This window comes from Coenobita brevimanus, chromosome 96 (assembly GCF_032717465.1).
Source record: "Coenobita brevimanus isolate Jiangsu-jjx chromosome 96, ASM3271746v2, whole genome shotgun sequence".
Classification (NCBI taxonomy): domain Eukaryota; kingdom Metazoa; phylum Arthropoda; class Malacostraca; order Decapoda; family Coenobitidae; genus Coenobita; species Coenobita brevimanus.
Genome location: NC_137049.1, coordinates 14,536,522 through 14,560,784, shown reverse-complemented (window position 1 = coordinate 14,560,784; position 24,263 = coordinate 14,536,522).

The window sequence follows — 24,263 nt, the reverse complement described above, 5'->3', positions numbered from 1 at the left end:
ATCAACAAAATGATTAGATAACTAAACTGAGGATAAGGAAAAGACTTCACTTAAATTCCAAAGTTCAGTTAAACAGTGACAGTAAAAGGAATAAGTAGATGAAGAGGAAAATACCCACTTGCCAGAGGTTGAAAGAGGTAGAGAACAGTTTCAGAATTGTATTACATGGGAGATGTTATATGATGTTAAATATAAAAAGTATTATATAAAGAAACAGGTTACTGAAATCATACAAATTGAGAAACAAAGAGAATTGATGGCACTGAACTTACATAATTTGCAAAATTGTATGTTTTGAATCTTTTCCATAGGACTTCTTCCTGAATGTCACCATATTGTAGCATTAATCTCGTGTGATAGCTCAGCATTTAAGATACCGGTAGATGGCAATTTTAGGCCAATTTAAAGTGGACGGAGTATAGGTCGTTACGTTAAGAATTGGTGCACGTCTGTGGTCTGTCTGGAACTCCATTCTGTTTATCTTGGTGCATGGAGAACTGCCATGGGATATTATATCTGAGTTGCCCTGGGAGTTGCTGATTGCAGATGGTAAGGTTGTAACTGCTTGTACCAAGGAAGGTGCTGTGGAGAAATATAGGAATTACAAGGCTGTGTGCAGTCAGCGGGTTGGCCTGCCATATTCTCGTTGACAAAATGGAGTTTGTGGTATTTCTTCCCTAGCAGTTTCCCTTGCATAGAACATATTACAGGTATTTCTAATTCATTGTTTATATCCTACTGTTATCAACATGGTTTACAGGAGTATTATACAATAGGATATGGAGGTGTGATGGGCAAAATAAATCACTGAGGGAGAGATGTTATGAAATTTCCCAGGTCAGCAACGTGAATGAATGTCAGGACAGGGTATGGTTGGTGTTGGAGAGGGATGCCCTCATGTGGTGGCACTGATATAACTAAGCTGGTCTGTTGCTTGAGTACACACATGTCCCACAACTCCCCTGATCCTGAAAGGAGGATGGTGAGCTGCAGGAAGAGAGCAGCTTCACTCTGAAGTCCACCAGGTTCACGCTGAAACGATCCTCGGGTTGCGCCAGCTATATATTACTTCTACAGCCTACGCCCTACTTCTGTAGGGAGTAGGCTGTAGCACCAGCCGATCAGGGTGGTACTCTCAAGGGGGATGGGATTGCTGGTGAGGGACAGCTGGAGCCTCTGTTTCACCAGCCACCAGGATATCCTGACCATCCTCCTTTGCTGACCTTTTTCAGTGTGGTACTAACATGGCGGGTATGTGAACATAACTCCCACCATCCACATCTCAAACTACTTCATGCACTACTCAACTCTATATGCACTATACATGCCACACAACGTACCCCACAACATACAGGGGTTAGTAGTAGCAAGGGCATGCAGCCGGAAAACACTGCCCCCGCTACCAAGTGGTAGACCTGAGGGGAGGTCCACCACCAGAGTTTGTGGGCGGATAAGACTGGCCACAGTCCAACGGCCTGGCTCTGCAACCCAGGCCAAGACTGGCCACAGTCCAACGGCCTGGCTCTGCAACCCAGGCCAAGACTGGCCACAGTCCAACGGCCTGGCTGTGCAACCCAGGCCAAGACTGGCCACAGTCCAACGGCCTGGCTCTGCAACCCAGGCCAAGACTGGCCACAGTCCAACGGCCTGGCTCTGCAACCCAGGCCAAGACTGGCCACAGTCCAACGGCCTGGCTCTGCAACCCAGGCCAAGACTGGCCACAGTCCAACGGCCTGGCTCTGCAACCCAGGCCAAGACTGGCCACAGTCCAACGGCCTGGCTCTGCAACCCAGGCCAAGACTGGCCACAGTCCAACGGCCTGGCTCTGCAACCCAGGCCAAGACTGGCCACAGTCCAACGGCCTGGCTGTGCAACCCAGGCCAAGACTGGCCACAGTCCAACGGCCTGGCTGTGCAACCCAGGCCAAGACTGGCCACAGTCCAACGGCCTGGCTGTGCAACCCAGGCCAAGACTGGCCACAGTCCAACGGCCTGGCTCTGCAACCCAGGCCAAGACTGGCCACAGTCCAACGGCCTGGCTGTGCAACCCAGGCCAAGACTGGCCACAGTCCAACGGCCTGGCTGTGCAACCCAGGCCAAGACTGGCCACAGTCCAACGGCCTGGCTCTGCAACCCAGGCCAAGACTGGCCACAGTCCAACGGCCTGGCTCTGCAACCCAGGCCAAGACTGGCCACAGTCCAACGGCCTGGCTCTGCAACCAAGAGTAGAGACAGTGCGGTCATTTCCTTTTTTCATTACCATCATCATCAAAGCCAACCCATGTCATGATTCAACATCATTACCACCATTGTCCATATCAGTTGTAAAGAACCAAGTTTTTATCATCAGTTTCCGTATAATTGTTTTCATCGCCATCAATAACACGAAGTGACCAGCGTCACTGTCACCATCACAGTCATCATCATCATCATCATTTTCTTTCTTTCACTGTGGTTCTCTTTGCCTCTCCATTATTCTTTTTCATGTTACTCTTGTAATATTTCCTATTACTCTCGATAGCGTTCGTTTTCCGTATCTTCTTTTCTTTATTTCTTCTTTCCTGCTTTTTGTTCTGTTGTCTTTCGTTTGCTTATTCGCTTCCCCTTTTGCTTCATCTTTATTCATAATTTCTCTTTCCTTCTCCTATTATTGTCCTTTTCTATTGTTTTTTTGTTTCTCTTTAGACACTTTAGTTTTTGATATTCATCCTTTTTCTGCTTCACCATTATATTACAAGATTACAACCTACAAGGGAGTTATGAGGTGATATGAAGTAAGGTTATCGTTACTGCTAAACCACTGTACTGTACATCACAACCACCACTATCACCACCACCACCATCATCATAACCACCAGTAATATCCATGAAATTAGCAGTATTCTCAACAGTGCTAAACTAAAGCTCACTTTTTCCCTCATCATAATCATGACAGTCACCATCCTTACCATGGTCAGGTACTTAGATCTGGGCACTGTATTACATCATTACAAGCCACAAAAGGCAGGAGACGAGATGCAGTAAGGTGGAGCGGCCTGGCACTCTACTACACCTGTACCCAGTTCACACCTTCACCCTTCCTACCAGATCTCGCCTTTTCTTGCTATTTTTCATCCAATTCTATTCACATACTGTATTTTTTTTGTTCTTGCTCTTATCCTATCTCGTCTTCTTTCTTCCTCATTTTCGTGGCATTAGTATGTTGTCCAATTTACGTTGCTTCTAAGGATGCCATGACTCACTCTGAACTGAATACAATCGTTTGGCGGCAGCTGGAATACAATACTGGAAAGTAAAATAGACACAGTATAATATACAGACAGAATGGCTGAGAGAAACAGAGTAAGAGAAAGTATCATGAGTATATTACGTAAGGTATTATAAAGTATATGATGAAAATAGATATAATTAAAAGGATATGATAAAAGAATGATAGTAGTAGCTTAATATTTGTATCCCCAGCCTTAACATGACCCTGGTGGACTGCTGTGGTGAATATTTTGTTTGATATACAGAACGACACTACGACTACAATTCATGGTAAGAAGTGGAATATTAATATAGGGAAAAACTGCTTTACCTGTAGATGAACAGTCTAATAAACTACAGCAGCAGTGCAAGGAGTATGGCTACACTACAAACTTGTCAGGATAAATATTTGTATAGTCAATAAGTAATGGCGTGTGTTTAATGCAATGGAATATACTACAGCAACAGTGGTTAGTGCAAGACCTGTAGATACATTACAAACCTGGCTGGGATAAATATTTGTAGACTCTAGTCAATAAGTAATGGCGTGTGTTTATTTCCAGGCTGACGTGTATCCTGACGACAGTCACACGAGTACAGTCAGCCTCGTCTTTCGCGGTACTCCACTTTGCCGGCTCCGGTTTTTCCTGGGTGAGTAAACCATCACAAATGCACAAGTTTAAGCTGTATTTTGGCAGAATTTAGCAAAGTGTGTTATTAAATCATCTCAAAATACACTTTAAAGAAGTATATAGTAATGTCTGGTGATGTTTCGGGCCACTACAATGGTTTTTAGGCCTGGGGCTAGGCAAGATGGTCCTGACATTTAAGATGAGAGTGACCAGCCTCACTCATCCCTGAGTGGCATCACATGAGCAATAATCCGCAACCACTCCTTGGATATAAACCTTCACCGGCTCAATCTGATTGGAGCGCCTTAATTATCCACTAAACCAGGCGCCATAATTTGGTTATATGGTTACCACCCAGCATAGTAAATGGTTTCTTGTACTGGAAACCATTTGGCTTGTCACTCAGTGTAGAGTCACCTCCAGGCAGAAGGAAGAGGAAAGAATGAAGGTACGAAAGACAGAAGGGGGAGTGTAAAGTCACCCATTGGCAGAAGGACGAGGTAAGAATGAAGGAAAGAAAGACAGAAGAGGATAGAAGGAAAGAAGGAAGGAGGAGAGGAAATGGCAGACACCTGAGAGCAGCACTACATCAAGTGAGTGGATGGTGAGCGCCCCCACCTACCACAAACATATTGTACAGTATTTCATTTCTGTCTCCTAATGAAATTTGGTCGGAGGGTGTGGTGGGCAAGGGAACGTCTTTTACTATTTTATTCGTTTCTCTTTTTCCCGAACAGATAACCTGGATAGAAGCCAGTAGGCCTCCTGTTACCTGTTCTTCCTGTGTACTGCTATATTATAATCTGTACAGTTATAACATCCACCACTACACCACCACCACCACCACCATCATCATCATCATCATCATCATGGTAATTCTGAGCTCCACCACCATCATCATCATCATCATCATGGTAATTCTGAGCTCCACCACCATCACCATCATCATCATCATCATCATCATGGTAATTCTGAGCTCCACCACCACCACCACCATCATCATCATCATCATCATGGTAATTCTGAGCTCCACCACCATCACCATCATCATCATCATCATCATGGTAGCTCTCAGCACCACCACCACTGGCTACATTAGATCAAAGCCACCACTATATAACGCCATCACAAGCTAGGACAGAGGTAGGACACAAGATGCAGTAAGGTGGAGCGGCCTGGCACACTACTACACCTGTACCCAGGCCAACTCTTTGGTCTGACCGTCTACTTTTATTCCTTCTCTTCTCTTTCACATTTTACTTCATTTCTCTTTATTTTGCACATATCTCACTTTCTTTCTCCTTGTCTTTCTTTCGCCTTTTATTTCTTTTTTTTTTCCTTTGTTTTCACTATAGTACAGCATCACAAGCTACGAGAGGTCGCTGCAACGAAGCCATCGACGCCCAACTCTAGGTGCTGCCTCATTTGCTGATCATCATCATCATTACATGCACAAAAGTCATCATTATTACTACTATAATCATCATCTGTACATGCATATAGGTCGACATTACAATCATAATCATCATCATCATCATCATTACCTACACAAAGGTCATCATCACCACCGTAATCATCATCATCATCGTTAGCTGCACAAAGGTCATCATCACCACCGTAATCGTCATCATCATCATCATCATCATCATCGTTAGCTGCACAAAGGTCATCATCACCACCGTAATCGTCATCATCATCATCATCATCATCATCATCGTTAGCTGCACAAAGGTCATCATCACCACAGTAATCATCATCATCATCCTTTCCCCCCTACTATATAAGCGATGGGCACTGTGTTGGATCCAGAACTTAAAAGGAGGAGAGAAAACCAGGAGATTATTATACTCTTATAAAAGCTGTTCAGTAACACACACACACACACACACACACACACACTGATACCTGTTATTCAGTAAAGCCTCTTCACAAACCATACCAACACTCACACAACTGTTATTCAGTGACTCATTCACTAAGTACTGTTAACACACACACAGTTTTTAATTGTTGATTTACAATATTCACCAACACCCACACAATTACTATTAAGTGATTCACATATATTCACCAAACACCAACACCCACACAATTACTATTCACTGATTCACATATATTCACCAAACACCAACTCCCACACCAGCTCACGTCTGTTCTGCCTCCCAACACTTGCATAAACCATTGTCTTTTTTCGCCTCATTTGTTAGGAATCTGTTATGGTTTGTGTACAGTTGCGGACAAAAATATTGATCCACCTGCTTTATATTTATCTGAAACCCAGTGATTTGATCTTTCAAGTCTAACTTTTCAGAATATTATACGGTATACACGTTTAATAGTTGTTCAACTGAAAATTTGAGCGATATTATCAGCTACAAATGTACGGTTAACAAAAAATCGAGCAGGATGGGTGCGATGATATCCAAACTGTTCGATATAGCTTGTGAATTCTGTTTGTCGGTCTATCTATGTATAGCCAGACGCCTTAATCCCTCAAGGGATGGCCACAAACAAATCGCCTCCATACCCCCCTGTCCCTTGCCATTTCGCTGCCCTGTCCCCAACACCCCCCTCTCTACTGGACAATCCCTCTCCATTCCATCCCTTCACTTCATCCTCGGTCTCCCCCTCCCTCTCCCCCCTCCACCTTACTCACATACACTCTCAAGAAGATTAATTGCTTATCATCTGAGTATGTATGATAATAACTGGAAATTTGTCCCAGGCAGGTTATGTATGTGGTCTGTGAAAAAAAAAAAAAAAAAAAAAAAGTTTGACAGCGTTGTGAATAAGCATTAGGTATTTTCCAGTATCCGTCGTCCATGGTGTCAAATTACTTCGTGCTGAGTGTGCATCCATACTTTTGTGATCGACTGTACCTGGTATTTGTTTTTCCAATAGGATTATCATTAGTAAAATATCAGTACTGAATACTATACCCTGTTTACTTTAACTTGGCCTAAATTTACCATCTATCCATCATGAATGCTGAGCTGTGGTAAGAGACTAACACTTGGATATGATGCTAGTCACGAAAAAGTGCTGTGGAAGGAATGTAGAGCCGTAGTATTGTCTTATCCTGCCAGTGAGCTACGGGAAACATGCTTCATAAGGACGAACCTCTGGGCCAAGTTGAGGTGAATGAACTATAGGGACGATGGCATCCAGGTGATTGATGCTTCTGCACATACTCGCTTAAAGGCAGCCTTCGGGGGCCTCCGCTCGATGTCAAAAGGCCAGAAATGAGTCATAACTCGGGAACCGGTGCCCGACTGGACTGGAAATTGTTTTATTCTCCAAGTTAGGGCATTTTAACGGTACCTTGCTCTAACACAACTTGCGCTACGTTGCGCCGTTTTTGCTGTGTTACGGTAACAAACAAACCAACAAACATACATAAATCGGATCATAATATAGTTTGGTAAGCGGGTGCGTGTTAATCGCTTACACCCGAGGACACAAGATTTATTTTATCCTTGATGCAAGCAGACGATTTCAGTCAACTAAGGAGATGCTGTAAGTGGTGAAGGAGATAATGAAGCTTATATCTAACCCCTCCATTAGAAAAGGTCGCTACTGTGCTGAGTAAACTTGTCTAGAGAGAGGGAACAGGAAATGAACCAGGGCGTTGGTTGATCTGGTGACCTGCGTCGCCCCATGAAACTATCAAAGAGCGGGCAGAGTACTGGCCTTGGTGAGCAAAGCGGTGGGTGGGACGGACTGGAATGTTGGTGGGCGGGGGGGGGGGGGGGGGGGCAGGAGAGTGTACCCTGTGGAAATGGCTGTGGCAGGATTACTGGTTGCAGTGCAGCCAAGATTAATGCCAAAGATTCCTCCAAAAATGAAAGACGAGAGGGGGGGGTATAAAGAAATGGGCGTGGGAGATGAAGAAGTGGGTGTGATGAAGTAGAATTGTGGGGGTGGGGAAAGGCCAAGACAATATACACAGTGACTATGGGCGTTTTGGCATTAATGTTTTGACAGCAGTAAAGGATTATTTCAATATTTTCTTCATGAACGTGAGGTAAAATAAAAAAAAAAGTCATTGCTGTCATTTCTGTAGCGTGTTGAGAAGCAGGTAAAAACCCCTGCTGGGCTGCCAGGTGTACAAATGCTGGTATAGTTTGTTTGCCTTGTGTCCGTGTGGCGCATTTCACTGGCTACTTTGATGGCAGTTTATCCTGCTGCTGTGTTTTACTGGCCCGGGTTCTGCAGCCTGTCTGGTCTGTTTGTCATGGCCAGAAGGACGGCAGTATCATGATGGGGATGATATTTGGCTGAAGTTGATGATGATGATTATTATGATTAAGATCATTCATCATCATCATCATCTTCTTCTTGTTCTTTCTTTCTTTCTTTTTTTGTTCTGCTTCTTTATTTCGTTCTTATTTTTTTTCTTTCCCTCTTCTTGGCTGATACAAACAGCTGCTGAGCCTGTGTACGGAATACTTTGAGGCGCAGCTTCTTTGTATGGGACACTTCTTAACGCATCTTCCTGAGTGATTTAGGTCGCAAATTACACCCCTGTATCCTTTTGTATGCTATTTATGTTTGTAATTCGACAGCGTTTGCATCAGTACATACAAGAGAATATAAGTACGTAATGGGCAGAATAAATAGCTTATGAATAGGTGATGGGAAAGTTGCTAAGAGAAGGAGAATACGACCCATTGCGTTTGTAGACTGTACTGTAGGTGAGAGGCGGGGCACAGATAACGATAACAGCCAGTGGCATATCACCCCCGTAGTGGTCTTGGCACCCGAGGCGGGGCACAGATAACGATAACAGCCAGTGGCATATCACCCCCGTAGTGGTGTTGGCACCCGAGGCGGGGCTGGCATAATACAGTACATTTAAGGCCTGAGTGTTGGGCGTGTATGACAAACATCCTTGCAATTATTGACACGATAATGCAACATTGCATACAGTAATAAGCAGTATGCTGTTTCACTGTCGTGAATACAACTCCAGTGACACCCATTTGCCAGATGTAATTTTTAAAACTAAAATGTCACGTAACTACTTCGTCTTTGACATATTTTCATCCATGTACTATGCACAGTAAATGTGTTGTGAACTAACTTTATATTTCAACACTAAGAAATGCTTTAGATATAAATGTCCCATCCTGTATTTCATGTAGCGCCTTCCATCACCACAACTTTATATTTCAACACTAAGAAATGCTTTAGATATAAATGTCCCATCCTGTATTTCATGTAGCACCTTCCATCACCACATCCAACAGGAAGTGTGTGCCAAGTTTTGACATGAGACCTTTTGCAATCAGAATATTCGTTGAACTTCAGCCCAACCTCGTCTATAGCCACACAGTCAGGCATCTAACCACGCAACCTTGGATCCAACCACACATCTAACCACAATTCTGATCATTAACAACACAAGCACGCATCTGACCACACAACTGCTTACCTGCTCACAACACTACACATCAAACCACGGAAACAAACATTTAACCACATAACTACTTACTTGCTGACAACATAACACGTCAAACCCCAAAACAAGCATGTGACCACACAGCAACTTACCTGCTCACAACACCACGCATCAACCACACAAACAAGAATCTAACCACACACACACACACACACACACACACACACACACACACACACACATATCTAACCACACAACTATTTTTGTTGGGCCGGAGTGTGAACACTTGATGCTGCATAGTATAAATATCACTCGATCAAGTAATATTGTTTCAGCCAGGTGATCGCTGGTTGTACAATGAGCGTTGATGCTGCTCGCATGTTTTCCAAAGGTAAATAGTTGTGGAGAGTATTTTATGTCGTATTGAATTCCTTCTTATGCTGTATAGAAAAAAATATAATAATAATAATAATAATAATAATGATGATAATAAGGCAAGGACATGTGTGAAAAGTTGCCGGATATTATTCTCAAAAGCATCGTCCTTTGAAAATGTGAAGACGGAAGTGTCATATATTTCCTTAATAGACAGGAAGTATCATGTTATTTTTCCTTATTTCTTTAACTGCCTTGGTGTTATAACAAATTTACAAAATATATAAAATATATACACAACTAACCCGTGATGCATGTTTAAATAGACCCGCGGTGGCAATATGAGTCGCTGCGCCGCGCATGTCCAACAGATCAAGAGTACCAATATTTCGGACGGTCTAATAAATCAAGGATGATTATTGCTTCCATTGTACTCCAGCAGATTAGTCGCTTAGGCATGAAGAAATTATATAACAGTAAACCCAGCGTGTAGTAATTAACTAGTGCTAGGCGTGACTGATTTATAGAGGCTTAGAAAGTTTACGGTGTGGTTTTTGACGCCCTGGCACGGGATGGTTGTCACCCCTGCTTTTCCCATCATCGGCAGGATCTCACGCTGCCGTCACTGCCACGCTGCGGCTGCCAGTCTCGAGTTCAGAGCAGTGGGGGCTGGTGGTGGGGGGAAAATAGCTTTTTTTTTTTGTTTTTTCTGTGCGTTCGTGTGATCTTCGAAACTACGAGTGAGTGGATGTTTGTGGCCTGGTGGTGGTGTCCGTCTCGAGGTGTACAGGAGGCTGGGTCAAACTAAGGGTCAGGTGGTAGACTGATCGGCTTTCCCCTACGCCATCAACAAGGAAGGTCAGCCATTTTTATCATTCGTCCATGTTCTGGGTGGCTTTGGAGGGGTTGCAGCACTTGTTCATTGATGATTCATTTTGCGTATTTCACGTAAGCGTCTTGTTTTATGCCAGTTATGTTGTTTGAATATCGATATACTTTACATTATAACATACAGGAGCATATTGATAATGTAATGGACAGAATAAATAATAAACGAAGTTATGAAATTTGCAATCACTTGGGCGACCGAATATCCAGATACTGAGAGCGTCTTTTATGATGATGGTAAATGTAGTTTAATCAACAGAAACTTGAACAGTTCACTTCTTATTGTTGGTTTGCACAGTATTTTTTTTTTCTTTATGGTGGTGAATTTGTTTTCCGCCTGTTTTTATTATCCATAATTTGCTTCCCCGACGCGTGATGTTTCCTGGGCGTAATGGCGGACACACTAAACGCTACGCAGTTTTATCGAAATAAATTTGGTGTTCCCTTTCGGTGCGTATGGATATTACCGTTGGATAGTTTGGGCTAGGTTGAGTTAGGTAAGGTTAGGATGTTTTGCTGGGTTAGATTTAAGAGTAGATTAAGGATAAGCTGTGAATATATAAGGTCAAGCTGCAGCAGCTGTAAAATAAATTTCAGTTGATAAGAGTACCTTTTAGAAAGCCTGCCAGTACGCCTGAGAAACCAACACGAGTGAATGGGAATGAGCATTGACAAAAACATCAGGGAAACAAAATCAGCAGTAAATCATTTACTATCATAAAAGTCATCAGAAAAATATAGAAAATAACCTTGGAGAGGAGGAAGGGAATTAGTAAGGTATTTCTGCGGCCTAAACTAAACCGTATATTTACCGTGATGATAAACACTTTCTTTACTGTGTCAAGCATTATTTTGTAGCTAATCCTTAAGGAGACATAGGACCTTGTGTTAAAAATCAGCCCCTCCCCCTCTTTTTTTTTTTTTTTTATCCGTTTGAAGTAAATCAGTGACTTGATAAAGATGTACAAAAGTACTTTTTCGAGTACGAATGGGATCCATCAATAAACAAAATGTATCATTACATAAGGGATAGGATAGGGTACGTAAGATTGGGTCTGTACGAAAATTTAGGTTGTTTGGATAAATTGACACCGATAAGGGTAATTTCCTTCAAAAATGACAACGTTCTAAGATGGCGTCCGTCTGTTCTCGCCCCACAAGATGGCGTTTTAAGTCTTGTCGCCCCACAACATGACGTCTGTCTGTCTTTTCGACCCACAACATTGCGTTCTTGCCCCACAACATGGCGTACGTCTGTCTTCCCGACCCACAAGATGGCGTCTGTCTGACTTCTCACCCCACAAGATGACATCCGTCTGTCTTCTCGCTCCACAAGATGACATCCGTCTGTTCTCGCTCCACAAGATGACATCCGTCTGTCTTCTCGACCCACAAGATGGCGTCCGTCTGTCTTCCCGACCCACAACATGGCGTCTGTCTGTCGTCTCGACCCACAACATGGCGTTCTTGCCCCACAACATGGCGTCCGTCTGACTTCCCGACCCACAAGATGGCGTGTCTGACTTCTCACCCCACAAAATGGCGTCCGTCTGACTTCGGTGTCGTTAGGAACTAAACAAACCGTTTTAAAAGCTCTTCCTCACTTTTTAAAGAATTTTAAAATATTTTATGAACTTGAAAACGTAATCATGAAATAGAATCCCATGGAAAACTATGGTAAAGACAAAACTGCAAGATGAGGTGGTCTTATGTCCCCATAAGGACTGCTATTTTGTAGCCGTGATAAACAGCTGGATGTTAAGTGCAGTGGTTGGAGAGGTTGCACTAAAACAACTGGACAAAATTATGGACAAAGCTGGAAGGATTATTATTAACCCTGTAGTTACAAATGAACTTCCTCCCCTACAAGAAAGAAGGAATGTTGCCTCCCTTGCATAATTTTACAGATACTTTTATGGCAAATGCTTAGACGAAGTTGCATCCATTGTGCCACCTCTCCACGCCTTTCCCCGTGTTACACGGGCATCTGGTATCGCTCTTGACTGTCACATTGCCATATTGCAGAACTTATGCTAGTCAGAATTCTTTTATTCCCCGAACTGCATCTCCCTGGAATTCTCTTCCCCAGAATAGTTTCCCCCCAAACTTCAGCGTCCAGCAGTTCTTCAAGTCCAGCTGTTACAGTTTATGAAAGGAGGACACCTGTAATCTGGTGTAGCTGTGGGTTTTTATTTTATTAAGTTTTTTTTTCCTCTTCGTCCTCCCTAAATATATATATATATATATATATATATATATATATATATATATATACACCAGTCATTATTATCGTTGTCCAGTCACTGGGTGGCTCGCATAGCCTATCGAGAGGTTTTGATTCTCTCTCTCAGTTCCATGCACGTCTTTTTTCTACACCGTCTTTTTCTGCAGCTAATATTATAACAAATACACATTTTTATGCTTCACTTGTACACACCTTACACACCTTTCCTTTTTTTTTTTTTTTTTTTTTTCCCACATTGATCTCTCCTCCACACATCCTTTTTTCCCCACATTAATATTATTATTATTATTATTTTTTTGGTCCATAGACTAGCACTTTTCTGCTCCACCAACCCTTTTTCTGCACCTCAAACACTTATGCGTCCACACTTAACATCGATTTTTTTCCCCTGTACCTTTCGGGTCATAGCCTACATTTCCGTCTTTCATCTCATCCTGCATCTTTCAGTTCCTCCTGTTTTAACACCTTCTTCCTTTACATCTTTTCTCCCTACCTCTTTTTTTGTTCCCCCACCGTATATCTAACTTGTAGCTCTTCCCACACTTTTTGTTTACACATTTTACACCTACACATCTCTGTGAAAGCCTCTTGTTTTCCTCACATCAAACTCCAATCCCTTCCAACATCTTTTATCCCACTCCCCGCCCCCCTCAAAAAAAAAAAAACATGTCTCTGCCCACACTTCCGTTTTCCATTCATTGTCACCTACTCACCACACCACCTTTTCTCACAAGCTTCACCCCTTACACTTTTACTTCTCCCACAAGTTACACCTTAACACCACCACATTCCCCTTCCCATCACACCCATACAAACACCTTCACGGCTAAAGCTTTTTCTTTCATTTTCCACCATCACCCCCAAACCATCCTTAATTGCTTTGTCTACAGCCCAGCCATCGTACTTATGTGCTCTCTCACACTTTCTCTCTCTCTCTCTCTCTCTCTCAATTAACTCCGTTCGCTTTCTAAGATCTTTGAAACCCCTCCAGTCCGATCAACCCTTGCAAATCACAATAGAATTGATGAAGAATGGTAAAAATATAATGTAAGGACAACCATCCGGTAGAAATAGGCCTAGATGTTTTATCTCAACCTTGAACTTTGACCTAATGACTTTACGACAGGAACTTTACCTAGAGTCAGTGGGCACCAACCTATTGTACAGAAGATTAAGTTCGTCGATCAAGGCTTTTTCATAGTAGAACAGACAGACACATAAACTATCACGTGTATAGAGGCGACTTAAGTAATTACCTGCTCGTTATGTTGGTGGTATAAAGGTGTTTATTATGATGCACGAGTTAGTGTTTAACATTTATTTACGATATATATATATATATATATATATATATATATATATATATACATATATATATACATATATATATATATATATATATATATATACATATATATATATATATATATATATATACACACACACACACGAGGTGCTACGCAAAAGTTCCAGTAATTTGAATATTGTAGGGAAAAAAGTAGCCTAACCTCCCAGTTCTCACAGTTGCCTTGGAAGTAGTCTCCTTGGGCATGTATACAGTGGTCCCATCGTTTTTTCCACGAGTCAGTGCATCCCTGGAAGGCTTCAGGCGTGATGGTCTTGAGCACCTCCTGTGATTCTCTCTGGATCTCCTCAATCGAGTCAAATCGATGTCCTTTCAGTCGAAATTTCAGCTTGGGAAAGAGGAAAAAGTCACAGGTGCCAATGTCAGGCAATTAGGGTGGGTGGGGAATGACTACCGTGTTAGTGGAAGCCAGGAACTGCTGGACAACAATTGATGTGTGGGCGGGTGCGTTGTCATGATGCAGGGCCCAATCTTTGTTCTTCCACCGTTCTGGACGTTTGCGGTGGATGTTCTCCCTCGGACGCAGCAAAACTTCACAGTAAAACTTTCCGCTGACAGATTGACCGGGTGGGACGAAATTCTTGTGAACAATCCTTGAATGTTTAAGAAAACGATCAACATCGACTTGATGTTGCTGCGCCATTGGTCCGCCATTGCAAAACCGCCAAACCACCTACACACCACGTTACAGTAGTAAGCGCAGCTCAACAATACATCCACTCACAGACACGGCCGGGGCCACACTGACGCACAAGGGGTGCTACTGACTCCTAGTGGCAAAAGGCAAAACTACAAACAGTTGGCTCCCCCTGTTGAAATTACATAAACTTTGGTGTAGCACATCGTATATATGTATCGTAGAGGTACAGCTTAAACACTAACCTGTGCATCATGATAACACCCCATCTGAGAGTAGGGGGGTTTCAAGAATACTCCCCCAGTATCCCTACTTGTCGTATGAGGCGACTAAAAGGGTTGGTGGTGGGTTAGTACCCCAACCCGTAAAAGAAGTAATTAAACAAGCAAATAAAACACCTCGGACCAGGACGGACCATACGTTGACGACTAAGGAACGGACAAAGGACATTTAAGGGTGGGGACATGGAATGTGATAGGAGTGAATGATGAAGTGAGAAAGAGAATGTTCAGATGCTTGAGGATGCAGGAGTGGATGTGTGTGAATTGATTGAAACTAAATGGTAAGGTGAAAGGGTGAGAGAATTGGAATACGTTTTAGGAATATGTGCGGGAGTTAATGAGAATGAAAGGGGAAGAGAGGGTGTATGTGTGATGAAAAGCAAGAAGTGGAAGGAGAATATAAGAGAGTATGGAACAGTGGGTGCAAGGATTGTATGGGCGAGGATGAAAGTACAATAGGTATACAAGCTTGGGTGATTGTATGCGCGTTTGCGCCGACAGAGGACCGAGTGACGAGTGAAAGATGAGTTTTGGGCAATTGTAGAAGCATGTATGGACAAGTTTGAGAGGAGCGAGAGAGTGTTTTTGATTGGAGACATGAATGGCAAAGTTGGGAATGTACGAGTGGATGGAATGGTTGGTCAGTGGGGTGTGCCACCTGAAGTAGATGGGAATGGTAGTGCTTTGGTGGACATCTGTGCGGGTAAGGGGTTGGCAATAGCCGACACCTTTCGGCATAAGATGATCCACAGATATACATAGTCATGAGGAGGATGAACGGTGAACTTGTTGAACGAAAGGTAATGATAGATTACGCGTGTGTGGATGAGCGAATGAGAAGACAAGTGTTGGATGCAAGAGTGTGGAGAGGGTGGGGGAATGGAATCTCGGACCATCACTTAGTGATGACCAAGGGAAGGCTGCAAAGAGAAAGGGTGAAGAGACAAAGGGGAAGACAGGAGGAAATAGCTCCTGTGGAAAGAGTGGAGAATTTGCAAGGTGGTGTGAATATGGCAGAGTATAAGAACATAGTGGAAGAAAGATTGGGAAGGTATGAGTCAGAGCAGATAGAAGGGGTAGATGATGTATGTGAGATACTTACGGAAGAGACAGGCGCAGCTGTGAGGTGGTTTGTGGAGTGAGGAGGAGATGCAGGGGTGTGCAAGGGACAGCATGGTGGAATGAGGTTAAACGAGCTGTGTAACAAAAGAAAAAGGCATATAGAGAATGGCTAGCGAGTAGAGGTAGGGGAGATGAGAGATGTGTGAGCAGGAGAAGGGAGGTGAAGAGATTGGTGAATGAGTGTAAGAAGAAAGTGGATGAATTGTTTGGGAGCGATCTGAGTGTAAAATGGAGGGAGAATAAGAAATTGTTTTGGAAGGAGGTAAAGAAAGTAATTCAGTGTGACAGGGGAAATTGTAGGGGAGTGAAAGATGGGAATAATAGATTGCTGGTGGAGAAGGGAGAGAAATTGAGGGGATTGAAGGAGCACTTTGAGGATTTGTTGAATGTAGAGAGTGAGAGCAGTGCGAGTTTAAGTGGTTGGGAAATGTCTGGGAGAAGAAGAGATGAGAGGAGGGAGGAAGAGATCAGTAGGGCGGAAGTAGTGGAAACAATGAAGAAGATCAAGATGAGAAAGGCCCCAGGAATTGATGGAGTGTGTGGTGAAATGCTGAAGTATGGGGGTGAGATTGTTGTGGAGTGGATATGGAAGTTGTGTAGATTGGCTTGGGAAGAGGGAAGGGTTCCAGAGGACTAGAAGTCAGGTATAATTGTTCCATTATACAAAGGAAAAGGGGAGAGAGAAGTATGTGGTAACCATAGGGGTATTTGCCTTCTTAGTGTGACTGGAAAAATATATGGTAGAATACTCATTGATAGGGTTAGGCATATAACAAAGGAGCTAGTTGAAGAACAAGTGGGATTTAGGAAGGGAAAAAGATGTGTAGATCAGATATTTGTTCTAGAATGTTTAGTTTAGAAGTATTTAGAGAAGGGAAAGAAAGTGTATGCTGCCTTCATGGACTTAGAGAAAGCTTATGACAGAATAGCCTAGATAGGCAAGGTACCATATGTGGAAGGTATTAAGAATATGTGGAGTGGAGGGGAAGTTGTTGAGTGCTGTGAAGAGTATGTTCGACGGAGCTAGGGCTACAGTGCGAGTGGATGGTGAGCTGAGTTTTTTAATCTAAATGTGGGACTGAAACAGGGATGTGTGATGTCTCCATGGCTGTTTAATATATACATGGATGGGGTTGTAAAGGAGGTGCAAGGTAGGGCAGCTTATGTGAAGGTGGCTCTAATGAATGAGGGTGAGATGTGGAAGATTCCGGTGTAGCTATTTGCTGATGACACAGTATTGTTGAGTGAAGATGAATGGGAGTTGCAAGGTTTGGTGAATGAATTTGGGATTGTGTAGGAAGAGGAATCTGAAAGTGAATGTAAACAGGAGTTAAGTTACGGTGTTTGAGAGAAATGAAGTCACAGAATGCACAGTGAGGTTGGATGGTGAGGATATGGAGAATGAGAGTGCATTCAAGTACTTGGGTAGTGTGATGAGTAAGGATGGAACTTTTGGGGATGAATTTCTTGAAAGAGTACAGCAGGGAAGGAAGGTTGTTGGTTTACTGAAAGCAGTGATGAGAAATAGGTAGGTGAGTGTGGAGGTTAAGAAATCACTGCGTGATAGTATTGTGATCCCTACCCTGACGTACGGAAGTGAGGCATGGACCTTGCTAGAAGGGAAGAACTCAAGAGTGAGAGCAGTGGAAATGAGTTACTTGAGAGGAGGATGTGGAGTAACATGGAGGGATAGGTTGTCGAATGAAGAAGTGAGGGAACGTTGTGGGGTGGATGTGGATATGGTTGAGAAAATAAGGAGAAATACACTGAGGTGGTTTGGACATATGGAGAGAATGGAGAATGAAACGCTGACTGAGAGGGTGTGTGTAGGTGACGTGGAGAGAGGGGAAGACCGAGGATGAGGTGGAGGGATGGAGTTAAGAGGTATATGAGGCGGGGGGAGAGCAGTCAAATGGTGGGTGACAGAGACTTGGAGGCGTTTTGTCTGCGGCCACCCTTTGCAGGATTGGGGCGTTGGGCTACTGTATAGATTGATTGTGTGTGTGTGTGTGTGTACATAAGGCCGTATTATGACTTGGTGCTAATTCTTCTTTATTTCTTCGTTTAACACAACCCAACACCACGCCAAGGAATACAACACAACGCCACACTATACAGCACAACACCAGTCTATTCTTGCTACCCTGGTGTACCGTAGACTTCATACTGTGTTACCTCCACTCCATGCCACCGCCCTCATATACAGCAGGTCCTCTCCATTGCCACATGACCAGTCACACTCTGAGTGCCTTTGGGGATTTCGCAACACCCCTTATTAGCCGATTTATTCCGCACATTGCACCTTAAGGTTCCTTTTTTTATGTTTTTGATGCAAACTACTCTTATCTCGATATAAATAGAAACATACTATACAAGGGAATGTGAAGGTGTCCCACGCAAGGTAAATCGCTAAAGCAAAGGAGCCACGAAGCCTGCTATGCCACTCATCATACGTGCCGTTGTGCTATAATGTCATTGTAGCCAGTCATAAAATACACTGCTTCATAACTCTCCATTGTGGTTCATAACTCTCCACAGTAATCTGGCTCACCTCATCTATCTATCTATCCATCTATAGCCCGACGCCCTAATCCCGCAAAGGGTGGCCGCAGACAAAACGCCTCCAAGTCGCTTTGTCACCCACCATTTGACTACCCTCCCCCCAACTCACCCCCCCTCCCTCATATACCTCTCAACTCCATCCCTCCACCTCATCCTTGGTCTACCTCTCCCTCTCCCTCCCACCTCACCCACATACACCCTCTTAGTCAGTCTTTCATTCTCCATTCTCTCCACATGTCCAAACCACCTCAGTGTATTTTTCCTAATCTTCTCAACCACATCCACCCCACAGCGTTCCTTCACTTCTTCATTCGTCAACCTGTCCCTCCACGTCACTCCACATGCTCCTCTCAAGTAACTCATTTCCACTGCTCTCACTCTTGACTTGTTCCCCTCTTGTAAGGTCCATGCCTCGCTTCCATACGTCAGGGTAGGGATCACAATACTATCATGCAGTGACTTCTTAACTTCCATACTCACCTCCCTACTTCTCATCACTGCTCTCAGTGTACCAACAACCTTCCTTCCCTGCTGTACCCTTTCACGCACTTCATCCCCCAAAGTTCCACCTCATCACATTATACTATTACCTCACTTCATCTTACCACACTATTAAGTCCACCGTACCACACATTTGCCAGTATTACTCCACTGCCAACCTGACTCCATCTTACCACACTATTAGCCAGTATTACTCCACTGCCTACCTGACTCCATCTTACCACACTATTAAGTCCACCGTACCACACATTTGCCAGTATTACTCCACTGCCAACCTGACTCCATCTTACCACACTATTAACTCCACCGTACCGCACATTTGCCAGTATTACTCCACTGCCAACCTGACTCCATCTTACCACACTATTAAGTCCACCGTACCACACATTTGCCAGTAATACTCCACTGCCAACCTGACTCCATCTTACCACACTATTAAGTCCACCGTACCACACATTTGCCAGTATTACTCCACTGCCAACCTGACTCCATCTTACCACACTATTAACTCCACCGTACCACACATTTGCCAATATTACTGTAACTCCCAATCTGACTCCATCTTCCCACAATTTACCTATTACTTCAGTAATTTGCTACTTATTTAGCTTCACTACACCCCACCACATCCTAATTCCATCCACAATCCTCTGTAACTCAACTCCAACTCACCACACACTTCAACGGCCCCACTTAACCGCTCCACAATCCCTTAAACCCCACTCCACCTCACCACAATCCCTGTAACCCCACTCCACCTCACCACAATCCCTGTAACCCCACTCCACCTCACCACAATCCCTGTAACACCACCTCATCACAATCCCTGTAACCCCACTCCACCTCACCACAATCCCTGTAACCCCACTCCACCTCACCACAATCCCTGTAACCCCATTCCACCTCACCACAATCCCTGTAACCCCACTTCACTTCACCACAATCCCTGTAACCCCACCCCACCTCACCACAATTCCTGTAACTCCACTCCACCTCACCACAATCCCTGTAACCCCACTCCACCTCACCACAATCCCTGTAACCCCACTCCACCTCACCACAACCCCTCCAACCCCACTCTACCTCACCACAATCCCTTTAACCCCACTCCACCTCACAAAATCCCTGTAACACCACTCCACCTCACCACAATCCCTATAACCCCACTCCACCTCACCACAATCCACTATAATCCCGTTCCACCTCACGACAGCTGTCACGAATCAAATTCGCGACATTACCCTTTTGTGAGAAGCCACGAACTATTAGTGGAAAACTCACTGTTTATCGTTCAGTTAACTGCTCATCGGCGGGAGTCCTTTCAAATCAATTTGTCAGTGTCATAAGTGATCGTCCCTGTGTGAGACAGTGCTTCCGCCGAGCGATTTGTTTTGGGCGCGTTTCGCTCACTTGACCATTAGAAATGCGGCCTAGTGCTCCCCCTTGTACCCACGACTTAGGCAGTCCAGTTGTTGCTGTGACGGAGAGAGGTCCTGTGCCAGCAGTGTGAGAGGTCAGCTAGTACCCAAACTCCACTTCACAGTTCTTCAGTACTTCCATCCTTAGTTCAGCTTTGGGTGATACGCAGCATTCATCGACCAGTATTTCCATTTTGTATTTCCCTAGTCTTAAGAGTTTAATTAAGGTGTTTTTCCTAGACGTAAGAATTTAGCTCTCGAGTGAGTGAGTGAGTGAGATCTTTTTATTTGATTTTGAAGTGTAACGTTAAATTTATTTTTTTGTAATCAATAAATTTAAGTTTTTTTCTTGAGCTTAATGTAAAGTAAAATCTTGTTTCATTTCTCCAAATTAAGCTTATTTCCCACATAGCTCCTAGCTTGCATAGACGTTTTACTATTCATAACTGGTACTTAGACCAGTCTTGTTGTATTAACTTAAAATCCGTTGTGCCACCTGGGAGTTAAGCATCGGCAAGAACCTGATGTTAGTATTAGTTATTTATTGTCAGGGGTGAAGTAACTTTCTCCAGGGGCTAACAGTATTAATTCAGCATTTGTGAGTAATTAGTCTCTGCTGTGTACTGTTGAAAAAGTTTATAAATTCTCGTTCTTAGAGAATCGTTGCTCGAATTAGCAAGACAATCATTGTCCTTGCTCTTTAATATTATTGAATATTATTATCAATTAAATAATACATGGCAGATATTTTAAGAACACTTTGATATTATAAAAAGCCCCTTGACAATTGGCGACCTCATTCCAGGAAATTAACTCCTTGCTTTAAAGCTATTCACGAGATAGTGCTCACTCGTTCATATTAGGTATTTATCATTAAAGTTTATAGGCACAAGTTTACTGGTGTTTACCGTTAATTTAGCAAGTGAATTTTTGCTTTATTAATCAATAGAGTACTTAACTCTAGTTTATTCTTGGTAACGCCAGACGATTTCATTCGCTTCTGGGAAGTCGCCGTACCCATTGTGTTAATTGTTGAGTCTTCCCAGTCATTTGCATTTTCGCTTTATTCTTATCCAGTTAACTAGGTAAGACTGGTCACCACTAGCTTGTGTCTGTACTCTTTACTTGTATTTATTACCATTCGTTTGCGAAGCAGCAATCAGTACTGAGTCGCTAGTTATTTAGATTGAGTTAGCGCCATGGCTACCACCGTATTTTTACAGGAAGCCAAAGATATGGGTCCCAACCGAAATTAGAGAGTATATACTCTCACAGCATAATCAGGAGCAGCAGCGCGAGAATGATGCCCGTGAAGAGCGTAAGATACAGCGCAAATACGAGCGAGAACAGCGCGAACACGAGCGTGAACAACGAGACAGAGAACAAGAACACGAACGTGCCGAGCGAGAAGCACACGAGACATGAACTTGAAGTGCTGAAGCTCAAGCGAGATTCCTTGGCTTCAGACACGTCTGCTGCAGTTGGTCCAAGCTCCACGAGCGTTCTCCCTGCACATGTTATGGTGACCCCACACATCAAGCTTCCCCCATACAAAGATGGCGAGCGAATCGAGCCATACATAGCTCGATTTGAAGACATGGCTCAGCTTTACCAGCTCGATGATGCAGCTAAGCGGCTTCAGTTTCTTAGCCTGTTTGAGGGCCCTGCCCTCGATATTCTCCACAGAATTCGTGGAGACAATCTCACGTATGAAGTGATGAAAGCTGCACTCATTAAGGCGTATGGTCTTCACAGTAGACGACGCCAAAGCTCAGTTCACGCGAGCTCGTCTTCAAGACAAGGAGACAGCTGTTCAGTTTCTCGACCGTCTCACTGCTTACCTAGGTGAGTGGATGGAGAAAGATGAAACTCCTTCCACGCGTGAGGGGATAATTGACCTTATGCTGCGTACACAGCTAGAGAGGTCGTGGCCTGCTGAGCTCATAGCACAGCTTAAGATCTGCCAGGTGAAAGATGCCAGCCAAATGGTAGAAAAGGCTGACGCATTCTTTACTGCATACGGGTATCAAACTCGTAAGCAAAACACCTGGAACAGCAGAAAAGATACTGCGAAGTCTGGGAAGCCGTCTCAAACTGAACCCCAGCAACAAGGCTGTTCTCACAGTAATGGCCAAGGTCCAAGCAAACAGCAGAAGGACCAGGGGCAAAATACACAGCAGCCTGCTTGGAAGCGGTACAACAAGCACCCCAACCAGCAGCAGTTCCCCAAGCAGCAACAGCAGCAATACAAGGACAAGCCACGTAACCCTCAGTCAGGTCAATTAGTGTATCGGAGGCAGGAGGCAAATGCAGCCTTCATTCCACAACAAGTACCCGGTGGTGCCATCTCTACCAGTACAGGTACTTCCCAACAGTTCACAAGTCCCCTTCCGACCATGAACTCTCCTCAGACACCTAGTTCCCAGGGCGCCACGTTTGCTGCATCGGTTGTTCCGCAGTCTCATGAATGACTGGCTGCTACCTCCTCAGCCCCTTTCACCAGCAACACTGCCTTTATTGTTCAGCCAGGGTCTGTAGGAGGTGTCTCTGTAAATGTCCTGAGGGACAATGGTTCCTCAGGTTGCTCTGTTAAGCAGAGTTTAGTTCGGCCTGATGAGTATACAGGTCGACAGATCCAAGTTAGACTTATTGATGGATCAATGAGATTGTTCCTTGAGGCATGTATCCAGGTGGCGTCTCCATTTTTCACTGGCCTGACATCTGCAGTTGTCATGCCAGAACCTTTATTTGACCCCATATTAGGCAACATACCTGGCATCAAAAATAGTTGTGCCGTAGATGTTGCTACTCAGACTTCAGCTGCTGCGGTAACACAAGCCATGGCCAAGGCTCCAAATCGCGTCACTCCGTTGACCGTCGCAACGCCGCAAGATCTGATTCGTAGTCAAGATGTTGTCCAAGAGCAACAGACTGACTCGACACTTGCCTCAGTGCGCAAGAAGCCGGAGGGTAAAGTGATCAAGTATTCACGGGGAGGACAAGCCAGGTTCCTTCGTAAGCGAGGACGGCTGTACCGTGAGTCACAGACACCCCTGGGTGAGGTTCGACTGCAGTTTGTCGTTCCTGCAAAGTATCGCCGAGCAGTGTTTGAATTAGGTCACTGTTCAGCGATGGGAGGTCACATGGGTCAAAAGAAGACCTCTGACCGCATCCATGCTGACTTTTTCTGGCCAGGAATGGGATGGGAAATAACGAGGCTCGTACGTTCCTGTGATGTGTGTCAGTGTACCACTGACTGGGGATGTGTCCGTCCTGCGCCATTGAAGCCAATGCCCATAATCTCTGAACCGTTCGAGAGAGTAGCAGTTGACATAGTTGGGCCAATCTCTCTTAGGGCTAGTGATGGATCAAAGTATATCCTCACTATAGTTGATTTCAGCACACGGTGGCCTGAAGCCGTGGCCCTTAAGAATATAGAGGCCGTCACTGTTGCTGAGGCATTAATTGAAGTGTTCTGTCGTGTAGGTATCCCTAAGGAGGTCTTAAGCGACCGGGGTTCGCAGTTCACTTCGGCAATGATGAACGAAGCGTTCAGGTTGCTGTCCATCCGAGGCTTACGAACTACG